Source organism: Mustela nivalis, assembly GCF_964662115.1.
Source record: "Mustela nivalis genome assembly, chromosome: 11".
Taxonomy (NCBI): Eukaryota; Metazoa; Chordata; class Mammalia; order Carnivora; family Mustelidae; genus Mustela; species Mustela nivalis.
In genome coordinates, this window is record NC_139030.1 from 92413406 (window position 1) to 92428494 (window position 15089).

The 15089-nt window shown below is 35.8% G+C and overlaps 1 protein-coding gene across 4 annotated transcripts in view; it reads left to right on the forward strand.

The window, feature by feature from the left end:
- ERBB4 (erb-b2 receptor tyrosine kinase 4) overlaps positions 1-15089 on the forward strand; it is a 1156853-nt gene that overhangs the window by 994962 nt on the left and 146802 nt on the right. The window lies entirely within an intron of this gene.

The following is a 15089-nucleotide window of genomic DNA, read 5'->3' on the forward strand; positions in this document are numbered from 1 at the left end:
ACTTCCCATGGAGATAACTCCCCTAACTTGCTTTCTCCTATTCTAGGGTAGTATGGATACTGAAAATATGTTTAGTCTTTCAATAGATTTAAGTAAAATAAATTGCTTTTGCCATATTGGAAGATATAGGGAAGTATTTGCATTCAAAGCACAGATCAAGCACATATTATACATCTTTGGATTACTTTACTGCCAACTGTGGTATATGGACCAGATGCAAAAACAAATGGCTTACTGGTCAGGAGAAAAAAAAAGAAAAAGTTATACCAAATTTGTTTGGTTTTAGTTTTCTTTTTAAATATAATTTAAATAACAAAATCCAAGAAAACAAAGATTGAATGTCTGAATTGTTCCATTTTTAGATGATTTTATTAAGATAGTGGGTACATTCAGTTCTCAGTATTACAGATCAACAAGTTTTAAATATTTTCCTAGACATTTTGATAATTCTCAATTAGTCTTTAATGGTTGGGGGGTTGGGTTCGTGCAAGGCATGGCATGTAACGTACATAACGGAAGTGCCATGGATCTCAGCACCTGGGGTGATAGGGACGGCCATCTGTGATGAGCTGGAGAACACCTACTGCCCTCTGTAGGACTGCATTTTTTTCCCACCAAAGTCATGAGGTCTTCCAATTTTTCAGAGGGGCCAGAATTCTGGATTTTTTTTTTTTAATGTGACTTCTCCAAATTTAAATCTTGGCTCAAACTTTTGAATTGTTCTGGAAGCCAAATAAAGCATTTATGTCCTAAAGTCCACCTATGTGAAACTTCTGTTGTAGACTTTTTATATCCAAAGAACTCATTTATTTGTTTATCTCATATTTATTGATTATCTATACCTAGAGTATTTCTTGAAAATTTTTTCCTAGATAAATAGTTCTGAGATGAGTTTTAATTCTCTGTTTCAACTTTTATTTACATCAAATTTGACTTAATTTCAAAAACCGATTTATATATCTAAACTTCAGTGAATTGTAAGGTGAGCTAAACAGGCAATAGAAATTTTCAAATCATCCTAACACTATAGACGAAAACAAAAGTAAGGTTCAAATTTCATTGCTGCTCTCTATGTTTCCTGCAGTGTTCTTCATAATTTAGGTTTTTTTCCTTAGGGATTCATGACATTAGTATATCATTTATGCAAGACTGTACACTCTAATAATAGAAACTACTTTGAGTTCCCAGAATAATCACACTGTTTTAAACCATTATGCCTTTGTGACTGCCAGCCTTTCTGCTTAGAAATCTTTCCTCATAGCTTCTTGATCACATAACATGATCTTTTCCATCTATCAACACTGATTGGGCTTCCTTCCCTTATAGAACCTTCCCTATTCAACATTTTTCTCCAAACAGAGGCAACTTCTTCTGATTCTATATTGGTTTTAGTCACTAATATCCTAAACACATTTTTATTATTTAAATGTTATACTGAGTGTTTATAAAACTATCTGACTGTATGGAAAGTTTACTTAGTCATTAATCTTTTAATAAAAATCTGTAGACACTTCTCATTTGTCAGGTACTATGCTGTCTGAAGTGTTTAGGGCAAATAACAGGGACATGGGCCTGGTTGTCTTTGTATACCCTAATGGCATGAATAGTCAACAGAGGAAACAATTAAGTATAGGAGTATACTTAATACTTTGGTTCAGATTTTGAAGAAAAATATTTATAGCAGAGACTTAAAGCAGACACTATTAAGTCCTGGGAGAAGAGTTTGCTTATGGGAAGAAAATTTAGGCAGAGGAAAGATTCCACCAGAACCCTCTGGATATGGTGACCATGTAATTTATCATCCAACTGGGACAATTTTAGGAGTGAAAGAAGGCTCTTTCACTAGTTCCACCAAGACAACAGGCCCACAAATGTCCTAAACACAGAAAGATGTGTGGGGGCCCTGTCTGATATGACAAGTTTGGATTTTATTATAAATATAGTAGGTGTCGAAGTATTTTATGTTCTAATGAGATCATGCCCGTTTGTGTGCAGAGATTTGAGCAAGGCAATCCAAGAATGGAAATGCAAATACCAGTCAGAAGTCTGGATGTAATGAAAACGGGAGAAGTAAATATGATTAGGATATATTATTGAGATAAATATAGGCATTTGTAATACTGATCAATTGTGGGGGAGTGAGGTGGTGCTGTTTCCTGAGCTGGTGAATACTGAGGGATTATAGAATAAAATTTGAGAGTTCAGTTCCAGACATGGCAAATTGCAAAGGTTTATCAAACATGACACTGAGGCTTTCAATTAGGTAGTTGAATTTGGTTGGGACTCTTAATGTAGACTGAAGAGTTACATGTATTTAAATACATGGGAAAAGTTCTGATTACCTAGCTATTGACTCAGTCTGACTCATATTTCTTCTTAGCACCAGAAATTGGCATAGTAGCCATTCAGTAAACATTTAATAAATATTTTAACTCATATAAAAAATGAAAATATCTGCACATAAGGAGGGAACCCATCCTTTGTCTTTTTTCCTACTTTAGGGGCAGAACTGTGTGGTGGAAACAGCATTAGGGTCAGAAGGACCTTCAGTAATGTGATGGTGATCACTTAAGTTTTGTGAGTTGAGTAAGTTAGCCTTTTTGGAATTTTGTTTCTCAGTGTATTAAGAGTTCATAATCACTACTTTTTTTTTTTATTCGTATTTGCAAAATGAAAATAATGGTATCCACCTCTGGTAGGCTGAAATTCCCTGCCCCCAAAGACGTTAAGTGCCATCCCCAGCATCTGTGAGTAAGTTACTATAAATGTTAAAAGGGAATGTGTGAATGTTACTAAGTTAAGAACCTTGAGATGAGATTACCCGGGATCATCCAAATGGGCCCAATGTAATCTAAGAATCCTTATAAATGGGAGTAAGTGAAGATAAAAAGATGGGAATGATGTGCTTTGAAGATGGAGAAAGGGGCCACAAGCCAGAAAATAGAGTCTACCCCTAGAAATAAAATAGTTTCTCCCTATAAGGTCCAGACCTGATACACCTTGATTTTTTATTCCAATTTATAAACCAATTCAGGACTTCTGACGTCCACAGCTGTAAGAAAATAAATTTGTATTGTTTTAAGCCATTAAATTTGTGGTAATTAGATACAGCCATAAAAAACTATTATACTTCCTCATAGTGGTTTGCAAAGATTAAATACAACAGCCCAATGCAAGTTTCTGGCTCAGCTCCTAGAACTTTCATCCTAGAATAAAGGAGAGTGTTTAAAAACACTCTCTTTTATTAGCTGTAGGTTGAAAGCCTCAAAACAGAATTTTTTTTTAAAGATCTTACTTATTTATTTGACAGAGAGAGATCACAAGTAGGCAGAGAGGCAGGCAGGAAGTGGGAGGGGGGAGGCTCCCCACTGAGCAGAGAGCTGGATGCGGGGCTCCATCCCAGGACCCTGAGATCATGACCCAGGCCGAAGGCAGAGACCCAACCCGTTGAGCCACCCAGGCGCCCCAACAGAGAACTATTTTTAAAATGTCTGCAAAATATAAGTAAGATGGTCTTAGTAAACGCAAGTACTTTACACTATTCTGTAACTTCGATAAACTTTTTATTTGTTTTCAATTCTCTCCAAGAAAGGCTCATGAAAGTAAGCATCATAATTGCTTCAAGACCCACTTTGCTTTTGCTACATCCTTTCTTTCACTGATAAAGCTGGAAGGATTGGGGATGATACTGTCAAATGACTGACGTATGTTTGAGTTATAACATTCCTATGGAAAATACAACAATAGATAGGACAATAATAATTATAGCTAACATCAAGCAGCTCTTACTCTTTGTAAATTATTACTGTGTATATTTTATTCATTAATTAATTTGTCTCATTACAAACCTGTGAGGTGCCATTATTATTTTCTTTTCACAGATAAAATCATAGAGAATGTAAGTTATTTGATTAAATTCACAAAGCTAGTAAATAAATAGTAGAACCACTAATTTATATTTTCATATATAAGGAGAAAATATTTTTTTTCAAATTTCACCCATATTCCCAGTTTTCTTTCCATTCTTCCATTGGCACATCATTCTACAAAATTTTATATCATAGAAAACACAAATTTAAACACTAAAATGGTTTTCTTCTTATAGGCAGCCATATTCACTCTGCATACACTGTATTTGGAACTTAATTTAATCTGGTAAGCAGAGCAGAATATACTATTATTTAATGCTCATGCAATGCAATATGCCTTCCTGGTGCTTTATGAATCCAGAATAGAAGATAATGATGAGAATTCCTTTTTTTGTAGCTATTGCTAGCAAGTTGGGAAAGCAGTTTTATGATAGCTTAACAGACTCTGAAAAGTGTACCTGAGTTTAGAGTGAAGAAACTTCGTGGTGAATAGCACCAATAATGACTGAGTACATGTAGATAAAGCATGTCTTACACACCTGAGTAAACGTAGATAAAGCACGTCTCACCCACCTGACCTCTTCTTGGTGCTTTATGTACATTGTGTTAGTTAATCTTTATTGAAACTTTAGCAGATAGGGCCCATTGTTCTCCCAGTTCATAAATGAGGAAAACAGGGTAAGTTATGTCCTAAGGGACAACATGACTGGGATGCCTGAATTCTCTCCAAACACATACACACCACAGCAGCTGAAAGCCCCTTGCTCTCTTCAACAGCACTTCTGAACATGAGGAGTGGTGAGAAGCATGGTTTCTGTAGTTGTGTCTCATCATTAACCCCATAAAAGAAATGATCTTACCATGAATAATACTTCCCATTGTCTTCATGAGAATTTTTTTATTCCCTTTCCATCAGTATCTATGTCATCTTTTCAGAAGAAAGTACTAGAGAGCCACTCAATTTTGAAGGATTTTTTTTGAACTAAGTTTTACTTGTAAAATATTATGACAAAGCAAGCTCAAAGCTGTTCTGTAAACAATTATGAATACTGATCACAAGTGGTGCTATACATTAGAAATTTAAAATGTGTGGTTTGGCTCTAGTCTGTGTTAAGCATACAGCCTCTACAACCAGTTTGAATGGGTTCTAATCCTGGATCCACCACTTATCAGCTGTGTGTCCTTAGACAAGTCAGTTAATCTCTCTCTCTCTCTTTTTTTTTTTAAGATTTTGTTTATTTATTTGACAAGACAGAGATCACAGGTAGGCAGAGAGGCAGGCAGAGAGGGGGGGGGGGGGAAGCAGGCTCCCTGCTGAGCAGAGAGCCCGATGTGGGGCTCCATCCAAGGACCCTGGGATCATGACCTGAGCTGAAGGCAGAGGCTTTAACCCCCTGAGCCACACAGGTGCCCCAACTTAGTTAATCTCTTGAGTGCTCTGAAATGGGAATAATAATAGTACTTATTTCGTGGAGTAATTATGAGAATAAGGTAATATTTTTAATGTGCTAAAAACACTGCTTAGCATAGAATAAGAATGTATACTATGTGCTATTTTGGGTATATCTGAGATGAAAGCAACAGACAAAGAACACCCTTATAATGTCATTTAAAAATACACAATTTTAAATTTCGGCTGTGAAAGACGTAGAATTTGTTCTTAGACCATGCTAGGAATAGGAGGAGATAATCTCATGTGTAATATTCAATATTTCTGATCTTTGGAAAAAAGGCCATGAGTCCCCCATCCTCATGTGTTTTTCTGCACAGGTTCCTAAGATGTGTCCTATGTTTGCTATTATTATGGTCTCTAATTTTCATGTCAGTAAATTGGATTTCTAGTAATATTGAAACCATGTGAAACCACCAGTCAACTGGCAAAGAGCTGAGGTCTGGGGTAATGCTTTGAATAAAATAATCCATTACTGAAGAGGAACAAAGAGAAAATTCTAACCTTTCAATCTCAAGCTAGAAAAGGTTAATATTGGTCTGACTTCCTATTTACCACACAATTTTTAGCTCCTGACTGCTTTTTAAGGAAAAGCTTATTTGAAACGTTTTTGTTGATGTTGTTACTGTACTGTTAAAGCCTAAATACTTTGTATAGGCTACTATTATTTTTCAAAATCTTGAAACCTTTCTCAGAGCTTTGTCAGTGCATTTTACTTCAATGTCAGATTTTCTTCTCAAACTCTAATTTTCAGTTTAATTCAAATGTAAGGTTCCAAGGGCTTTCTTTTTCAGTGGTTTATCCTTGAAACTAGTAAAAGAGATGATTCTAAAAACACGTGCCAGTGGTCCACTATAGATTTTAAGATCGTTCATTGTCTGATTAAGTCATAAATTGAACTATCATTAAAATTCTTCTGAAAAGAAATGAAAATAAAAGTCACTCAATATTTTAAAGACTAAAAATTGACCTAATACATATAAACAAAATAATTTAGATTCTGCCTCAGAATAAGGCTCCCACTTGTATTCTTTACAAATAGATTGGTTCCAACATTTGTATTTTCTTTTTTTTTTAAAGCTTTTATTTATTTATTTGACAGAGGGAGATCACAAGTAGGCAGAGAGGCAGGCAGAGAGAGAGAGGAGGAAGTAGGCCCCCTGCTGAGCAGAGAGCCCGATGCAGGACTCGATCCCAGGACCCTGAGATCATGAACTAAGCCGAAGGCAGCGGCTTAACCCACTGAGCCACCCAGGCACCCGAACATTTGTATTTTCTGTGAACACTGTATTATTTAAAGATTGGTATAATTTTAGATGAATTTAATTGATTTTCTCAATTAAACTTTCTTTTTTATTTTCACACTCAACTTTAACCCCAAATTACTTTCCTTGTCATATCATATTCCTCTTTGGTGCTAATGAGAATTCTATTGTGAAAACTGACTTTTTGTGACATTGGAGAGTATTTGTGGAACTTAGTTTAATTTATCCTTGGTAGCAGAGAAAGAGTTAGTGTGAAGGACAAAATGGAGAGAACCATTCTTAGTTCAAAAACAGTTCACAAGGACTGGAAGACAGCAGATTTCTGTTTAAGAAATTCTGTACACAGATATAAAGTCTTAAGATTGCATAAGCAAATCCTCCTTTTCTTTCTTTCCTCTTGTCCATTTTTTTTACTCACAATAGGTACACAGAGTGACAAGAAAATTAATTTCCCATTTTATCCAGCCATTTTCTCTTTATGAATTAAATTAGATCAAATATGAATGTCTGATATCTGTTAAGTGCTTGAACTGGGAACTGAAATTTCTGATTTGTTTGTAGTCAAGACTAAAGTCTATATGTAGATATGATCTCAGTCTATTTACATATATCATTATATGTGCATATTATGTGTATTATATATACTAATATATAAAATTTGAAATAGTCTAGGGAAGAGACAGAACACTACTAGCATTCTAGAAAAGATAAAACGGGCACTTACTGTATTTAATAATAGAAGAATGACTTTTAATACTGTTTAGAAGTTTGCAAATGTCAATTGAATGAATGGATTTGGGGGTATATTTTGACACAGAAAAATTATTATATTTTACAAAGGTGGACAAGAAGGGACATACTGAAATTAGAAGCCATGGTGTTAGTAGCATAGCCAAACCTCATTTAGTAACAATTACCAATTTAAATTTTTTCTAGTCACATAACCACATTTTGGAAGATGCAAGGATGAGAGCTTATTTATTTATCTTATTAATATTATGTATTTATACCTTATGTCTTATTTAACCTATTTAGCATTTTACTGCTATTATTTAACTTTAAATACATTATATATTCTAATAAACTTTCATCAGATCTTTAGAGAAATATAGTAGCATGAATCTGACTCAATGGTAAAATTGTATTCAGGATAAATACCTTCAGTGACTTTCCAAGGGTCATGCTGCAAAGTAGACCAAGGATGAAAAATGATGGACAAGTCATGGATTATCTCATGAAGATACATTGTTCAGTTCCCCCCAAAGCAGCAGCCCAATAAGTGAATGCTTGCAAATTCTCTCTCTATTACTTAAATGTATGTTTTCATTAGACGTTTAATTTTTTTTGAAGATTTATTGTTTTATTTGAGAGACAGAGAGCTTGTGCATGTGTAGGCATGTGCATGAGTGGTGAGAGGGACAGAGAGAGAAAAAGAGAATCTCTACTAGACTCCCCACTGAGTGCAGAACCTGGGCTTAGTCTCATGATCCTGAGATCATGATCTGAGCCAAACTCAAGAATTGGATGCTTAACCAACTGAGGCACCCAGGAGCCCTTAGACACTTGAGATTTAAATCACAAAGGAGAATATATGTGGTCTTTAGGAAAGATTCATGTATTTATTCACCTAAAAAAAATCAAGTTATGATGCAGTGGATACTATCCCAAGATCAAGGATTTTGAGAAAGTGCAACAACCCAAGTCCCTCTATCGTAATTTTTATATTCTATTGGAGAAAACAGATACAAAAACCAAGTAAACAAAAAATATTGCCTTATGTGGTGACAGATGAGAGATGGTGCCATCCATTAGTACTTTAGGGCAGAATTTAGAAGGAAGTAGTACTCTGTTCCTCTTTTAGTTCTACCGTTTATCATCTGTATGACTTTGGCAAATTCTTTAATTTCTCTAAATCTGTTTCCTCATCTATAAAATGAGCAACAATCTCCATTTGTCCAGCTGTCGTGATGGTTAAATGAGATCATACATTGGCTTTGAGCATTTGCTACCAAAGATTTAGTGCTTAATATATAATTATAATATTAAGTAAAATTATAATACATTATTTAATATTTATTAGCATCAAAACAATTAAATATAACTTCTACAGAAAGGCTGAGTATGTAACAGAAAGAATGTCAACCACAGAGAAATACAATCTTGGAATAAATTCTGAATTACAGTTGTGAGAACTTTGAGACCCATTTTCCCATTTTCCTAAACAAGAAAACTTGTGCTTATATAAAATGAAGCAAAGCTATGTTTATCAAATTTGAATTAATAAATAAATAGGAACAACTGATATTAATTGAAAAATTAGAAGTTTCTACAGAACAGGAATATATATATATATGTATATATATTTATTCACTTTTAATCATTTATTATATTACTTTATTCATTTATACTCATTTATTATTGTACTCACAAATACAGCAAATTCCCTTTGAGACCTCACTATGATTATAATGGTGAAGGAAATGGATTGTGAAATTAGAAATATCTAGCTTTGAATCCCAACTACCAGTCATTAGCTGTAAAATTTTTGGCAAGTTTTTTAAACTCTCTCAACTTCCTTATCAAACATCAGGATAACAACATTTAGTTTGTAGAATTATTGTAACAATTAAATAAAATACTAAAATGTGTCAGTATATTAATATATTGCCTAACATAATATTGCTCAATAAATATTGGCATTGGGGTTTTTTTTTTTGTTTGTTTGGCTTTTGGTTTTGCTCTTTGGTTTTTTTAATCACACAGAGCAGTGTTCTCAAGGTCAGCCACTTTAGGAGAAGTACAAAGCTATACATTTGTACAATTAAAAGGTTCACTTGAAATTTTCTTCCAGGACAAAATACAAATCTGCCCTGGAGAAGTTTTTCCATCATTAACGCCATATTAAATGAAAGTGATCTGAGATGACATATTAGAGGAACATTGCATTAATATTTTTTCTAAATTAAAATTATACCAACTTGTAATATCATATTCGGTCAGATATTTCATTTTAATCATGTATTGGGGGGTTCCCACAAGGATTCTTCTAGGGAGATTGAAGAATCTGATGAGAAATAAATGATTTCCAGGGAAATATTTGGCATATAACTTATTTCTCATGAGTTTGGGTCTGCTGGGTGGGTCTGAGAACTTGGCTGGGCTCCTTTACCTATTGGGTTGGCAGGCTGTCAGCAGATCTAGACAGGGCTGATGGGGTGACTGGAGAGACTGAGCTCTGCTTCTCATAACTCTCTTCTTCCTTCATAGCTAGCCAGGTATATGCCTACAAATCTCTGCCTCATGGTTTCAGGTCCCCAGGTCCTAGGCATCCATCCACACACTATCTCATGAGAAGTCTAGGAGCTCTGTGGATTCAGAGTGAAAAGTAGGAGCATAACCTCCTTGTAGCCCACTCCAGGCTCCCTTCTGGAACTGCCCCTCATGATTATTTCTTTCCTTCTTGGTCTTGGAGAATGTAACCATTTTTCTCTGGGTTGTTGAGTTCCACTTTATCCACATTCCACACCACTTCCACAAGTAGAAAGGTATGTTAATTTCTCAAAAAACAGAATCTAAGAGAGACTTACCTCCTGGATGCTGGTGCCTTAGAAGGACAATTTTAGGTCCTGCAGTACAAACTCTCACCCTTTTGGGTAGGGAGGGAGAGAGAATCTCTACCAAGCTCCATGCCCAATGTGGGGCCCTACACGGGCCTCAATCTTACAACCCCAAGATCATGATCTTAGCCAAAATCAAGAGTCAGACTGCTTAATTAAATGAGCCACCCAGGCACTCCCCAGACCATTTTAAGATGGAGAGCTCAAACTGGAAATAACAGATTTTCTTATTTATTCTAAAGAAACATGCACAAAACCCAAATTAATATCTTCAAGTAATTTTCTATGTGTACAGAAAGAAAGGAAAATAATAGCAAAATTACATGGAAAGGATCCAGTAAAAGTTACTTTATAGAGGTGGTGAATATTTAAGAAAAATTAATATCAGAATTTGTTGAAATTTTGGCATAGCAAGGAGCCCTGGAAGATTATCTAGCTCAGTGATTTAAAAAAAAAATTTTTTTTAAGGCATGCAATTGTTTTATTCAGCCATAACTACAGCAGCAGATGGCATTGAGAGAGCTTTTTGGGACTTTGAGGTTCCTGGAGTCCTCACAGAGGCCCATTTGAAGACCATCTGATGAGCTTGTGTTGAACATGGGGTAACTGAAGCCCAAACAGGTGACAGAGTCCATTTAAAGGCACAGTTCTTCATAGTCACAAAGCCAGGATCTGAATCTGTGTATTACCCTTGCACCCCTGGTCTCACCAGACATTCCAGCCTAGGTCAGCTAACAGCCAGCGCCCCTTCCCCTGGCTCTGTAAGATTCGTGGGCTCCTTGTTTACTTGTTTACATTTGGTGAAATAACTTCTACCATATTAGAGAATTAGCCCAGAAGATCCTATCACTCTTGTGATAACTTTTAAATGACTTAATGAACTTTTTCCCATATAGAACATTAAATGAGAGGCAGCTAGATCTTTACTTCCATGTACTTTCGTGTTTTCAGGTTACCTTCTAACAGTTGTGGGTTGTTTTTTGTGTGTTTTTCTTTTTCTTTAAATCTCTCTTTTCCACTGATAGTTTTCCCTCTCCATCTTTATATCAGAATGTCTAATAACATTGCAACTTCCCAAATTGGTGATAAAGCACCTGGCTGGATTTGAATTGTGTTTTTCCCCTCCCTGAAATAACCTCGTGCTTTTTATTTATGTGCCAAATTCTCATTGCCTTAAAGGAGGACGATATAAAAGGGGTAGTAAGGGATAACAGAGAATCTCGAATGCACCAGATGAAAATGAAGTTTATTGATGCAGTTTCTAAAGCACAGGTCCCAGAATTGCAATGAAGCCTTAATTGTTTCCTGGGGTTTGCATGAAATATGAAGGCCTCTCACTCAGAGAAGCAGTCATTGTAGGTTATTTCTTGTCTAACCTATAAAATAGCAAGCTTCCCTTTTGCTTTGCTTTGCCTGTGGCTTTGTTTGGCATGCTGAGCCACTCTAATTCAGCTTGGAAGTTACTCCATTCTATAAATGGCAACGTTTTCATTCAGTTACCGTATACATCCAGAAAGTAAAGAACTTAATTTCTTTACTGTAAATGTATGCCCTAGCTAGTACTTTTAGTGTACCTTTTTTTTTTTTTGACAGAAAAGTGAAAGCTATCCAACCCAAATGGATTATATTGTACTTCATGTGTGTAAAGTGTTTGCAATTACGTCTATTAGTCATGACTATGTGAAGCTTGGTATAGTGGCAGCTTTTAGGAGCGTGGTGATGTTCTCAAATGCAGATTCAAAGTGGCAAGGCTGGTGTATCTACTTTATGGCTCCCCTATGCATTTTGTTTCTAAAAGCGTTGAGTTAGACGGGTGTTACAACGTTGCTTTCAGGAAGTTGTGATATATATCCCATGATCTTTTATATGTATGCATGCAATGCCATGTTTCCCCCCAGATTTCAAGATGTTTGCAGTAATTCAGAGAGGTAGCACTCTTGCCTTTTGCTACACGTGGGAGAAACAAAGGATGAGGAGCTCAAACGATTTGTCTGAAAGCAGAAAAAAACGTATTCAGGCTGAGGGAAAAACAAGAATTTACTTCCTCTACATCTGCCCAATTCCGTCTCTAGATAGCATTAAAAAAAAAAAAAAAAAAAAGACTTTTTATTTTGAAATAATTGTAGGGGCGCCTGGGCGGTTCAGTGGGTTAAAGCCTCTGCCTTAGGCTCGGTCATGATCTCAGGGTCCTGGATTGGAGCCCAGCTTCGGGCTCCCTGCTCAGTAGGGAGCCTGCTTCCCCCTCTCTCTTTGCCTGCCTCTCTGCCTACTTGTGATCTCTGTCTGTCAAATAAATAAATAAATCTTTAAAAAAAAGAGAGAGAGAAAGAATTGTAGATTCATAGAAAGTTAAAAAAAAAATTAAAGAAGGTTTCTACTTCGCCTTCACCCAATTTCCCCAGTGAGAGTGTCTTATATAGCTAGAACACAATATTGCAACTGGGAATGTGATGTTGGTGCCATCCACAGAACTTACTCAGCTTTCCCCAGTTTTCCATGAAAGCTGTGAGCATATGCATGTGTGTAATTCTAAGCAATTTTTTCACATGTGTTTATTAATATAACCATCACCACAGTTAAGATCTAGAACTATCTCATGACCTTGTGCCATCCCTTTATACCCAAACTTCCGAGTTCTTTGTTTTTAATTGTACTCTCAAGTCTTGCTGGGATCTGTATTTGTAATAATGACTTATTTTTTCAAACATTTTTGGGAACTTACTGTTTTTCATACATTGCAGTGGACATATCATACTCTGAACACTAAGTCTAATTCTACCATTAGCAATTTGGTAGACTTTTACTTCAAAGGATATCCTTCGCAGATTTGGGATTTAGAAAAGTGGCTAAAAAGAAGAATTGGATTCTGTGTTACTGACCTAGCAGGGACACAACAGTCAAAATGTAGTGTTAGACGCTTTTACAGTTACTTAATGGAAACATCTACACTCCTACTTCCACACCTTCTAATTACCATAGTAAAGTGGTTTAGTAGGTCACTGGCTGTAGAAGAAAGATAGCCCAATCAAACCCAGAGGGCATGGAGCCAGAAGAGAGGAAAATTAGGTTAATAAGGAAGACAGACTAAATGAGAGAACGCAGTTAAGGTTTTATGCCAATCTTCTACCTTCTGAGAAAGTTCAAAATTTAGAATAATTCAATTTAGTATTTTAGGTGATGAAATAAATATACAGAGTTTATGTGATATTATATGCATGCATATATACAAACTTAAATAGACACATTTACATATATTATATATAAGCTGCTATTTTTATATAACTTTAAATATATTAATGAGAGGAATTTATATTTTAAATATACACTAATTCTGTGCAGTCAAAATTCCACAATATCCAATTCACAATGTATATATGGAAAAGAGCATAGGATGCAGAGATCCATTATTGTCATGATTCAAAGTAATAGGCTAAACACTATTTGTACAAAATTTCCCTTTCTATCAACTAAATTTGATGGATTAAAAAGAGCTTGCTGGCCGATGTTTATTATTTTTCATCAGGCTAAGGTGAGAGTGGAACAGAATATGTGTGTAGTTATGGAAAGAAAGGGTGAGCTGAGTGGTTGGGAGCACATAAAAAAAGAGTGGCTATGGGTCAAAAATTTTATCCTTCATTAAGAATCCTTTTCCTAAGCTCAGTATCTACCCCATCACAAAATGAACAAAGGATAAGCTTAATGACAGTCATCTATCAGCTAGCCACATTTTAAGCTTCAGGATCCTGCTATTCCCAATGCCCCATGCCTTGACAAGGCTAATTGTATAATTACAACACTACATCACCCACTCCTGGTGCACTTTCATTGGCAGGGACCAGAACTAGGGACTCTGATGATTATTGCCCCAAGCAAGCATATTAGCATGAATACAGTTTACTAATGGGACTGCTCTATTAGAAACTATAGTGTATCAGGCTTAAGCCAAGGATTTTGTTATGAAGTCTCTTGTAGATGACATGTCAGACTGAATTGAGCTTTAAACTTAGAATTATTTCATTTTTTAAAACAAAATAAATGATTCCCCTATTTTTTCATATTCCTTCTAGTATGTATGAAATTGCCCTAGTTATTAGGCTAAAATGAAATCGAGTTTATAAGTCTTTCACCAAGGATGCATTAAGTGCTAAATAAAATAAAATAAAATAAAATCCTTACACTAATTCATCTGTAGATTAAAGAATTCCATAAAAATGTAATCAATATGGGTGAGACAGAGGAGCTTTTGTATATCATGACTGTTCTTCATCTCAGTGCTGGTATTCAATTTATGAAATATAAATATATTATCAAAACATTTTAAGAGTCTAGTTGTTTATATTCTTTAAAAATTTCCAGGGGTGCCTGGGTGGCTCAGTGGTTTAAGCCTCTGCCTTCGGCTCGGGTCATGATCTCAGGGTCCTGGGATTGAGCCCCACATCGGGCTCTCCGCTCAGCAGGGAGCCTGCTTCCCCCTCTCTCTCTGCCTGCCTCTCTGCCTACTTGTGATCTCTCTCTATCAAATAAATAAATAAAAATCTTAAAAAAAAAAATTCCAATGGCTGCATCTTTAAAGATTTGGCACATCAAGTCAGAGCATCAGCCTGAAATGACTCAGTTTCCACTACGGACTGGAGGCATGCATGGCAATCCCTAAAGCAAGAGTGTACACCCGAAGTCCCTACATTGCGGGGTAGAGATTTTTCATGAATTTCCCCCAGTCCCTCGGACGCAACCAACCATGACTGGCGCTGATCAGAGCATTGTGGAACAGGTTGTCCTTGCCATCCTTTGGTTTCATAGACATTGGCAAGGACGGTTCACAGCAGTAACAGTAATAAAGTAACAATAATAATAACTATTATTATCACTCTTATTATTGTCCATATTA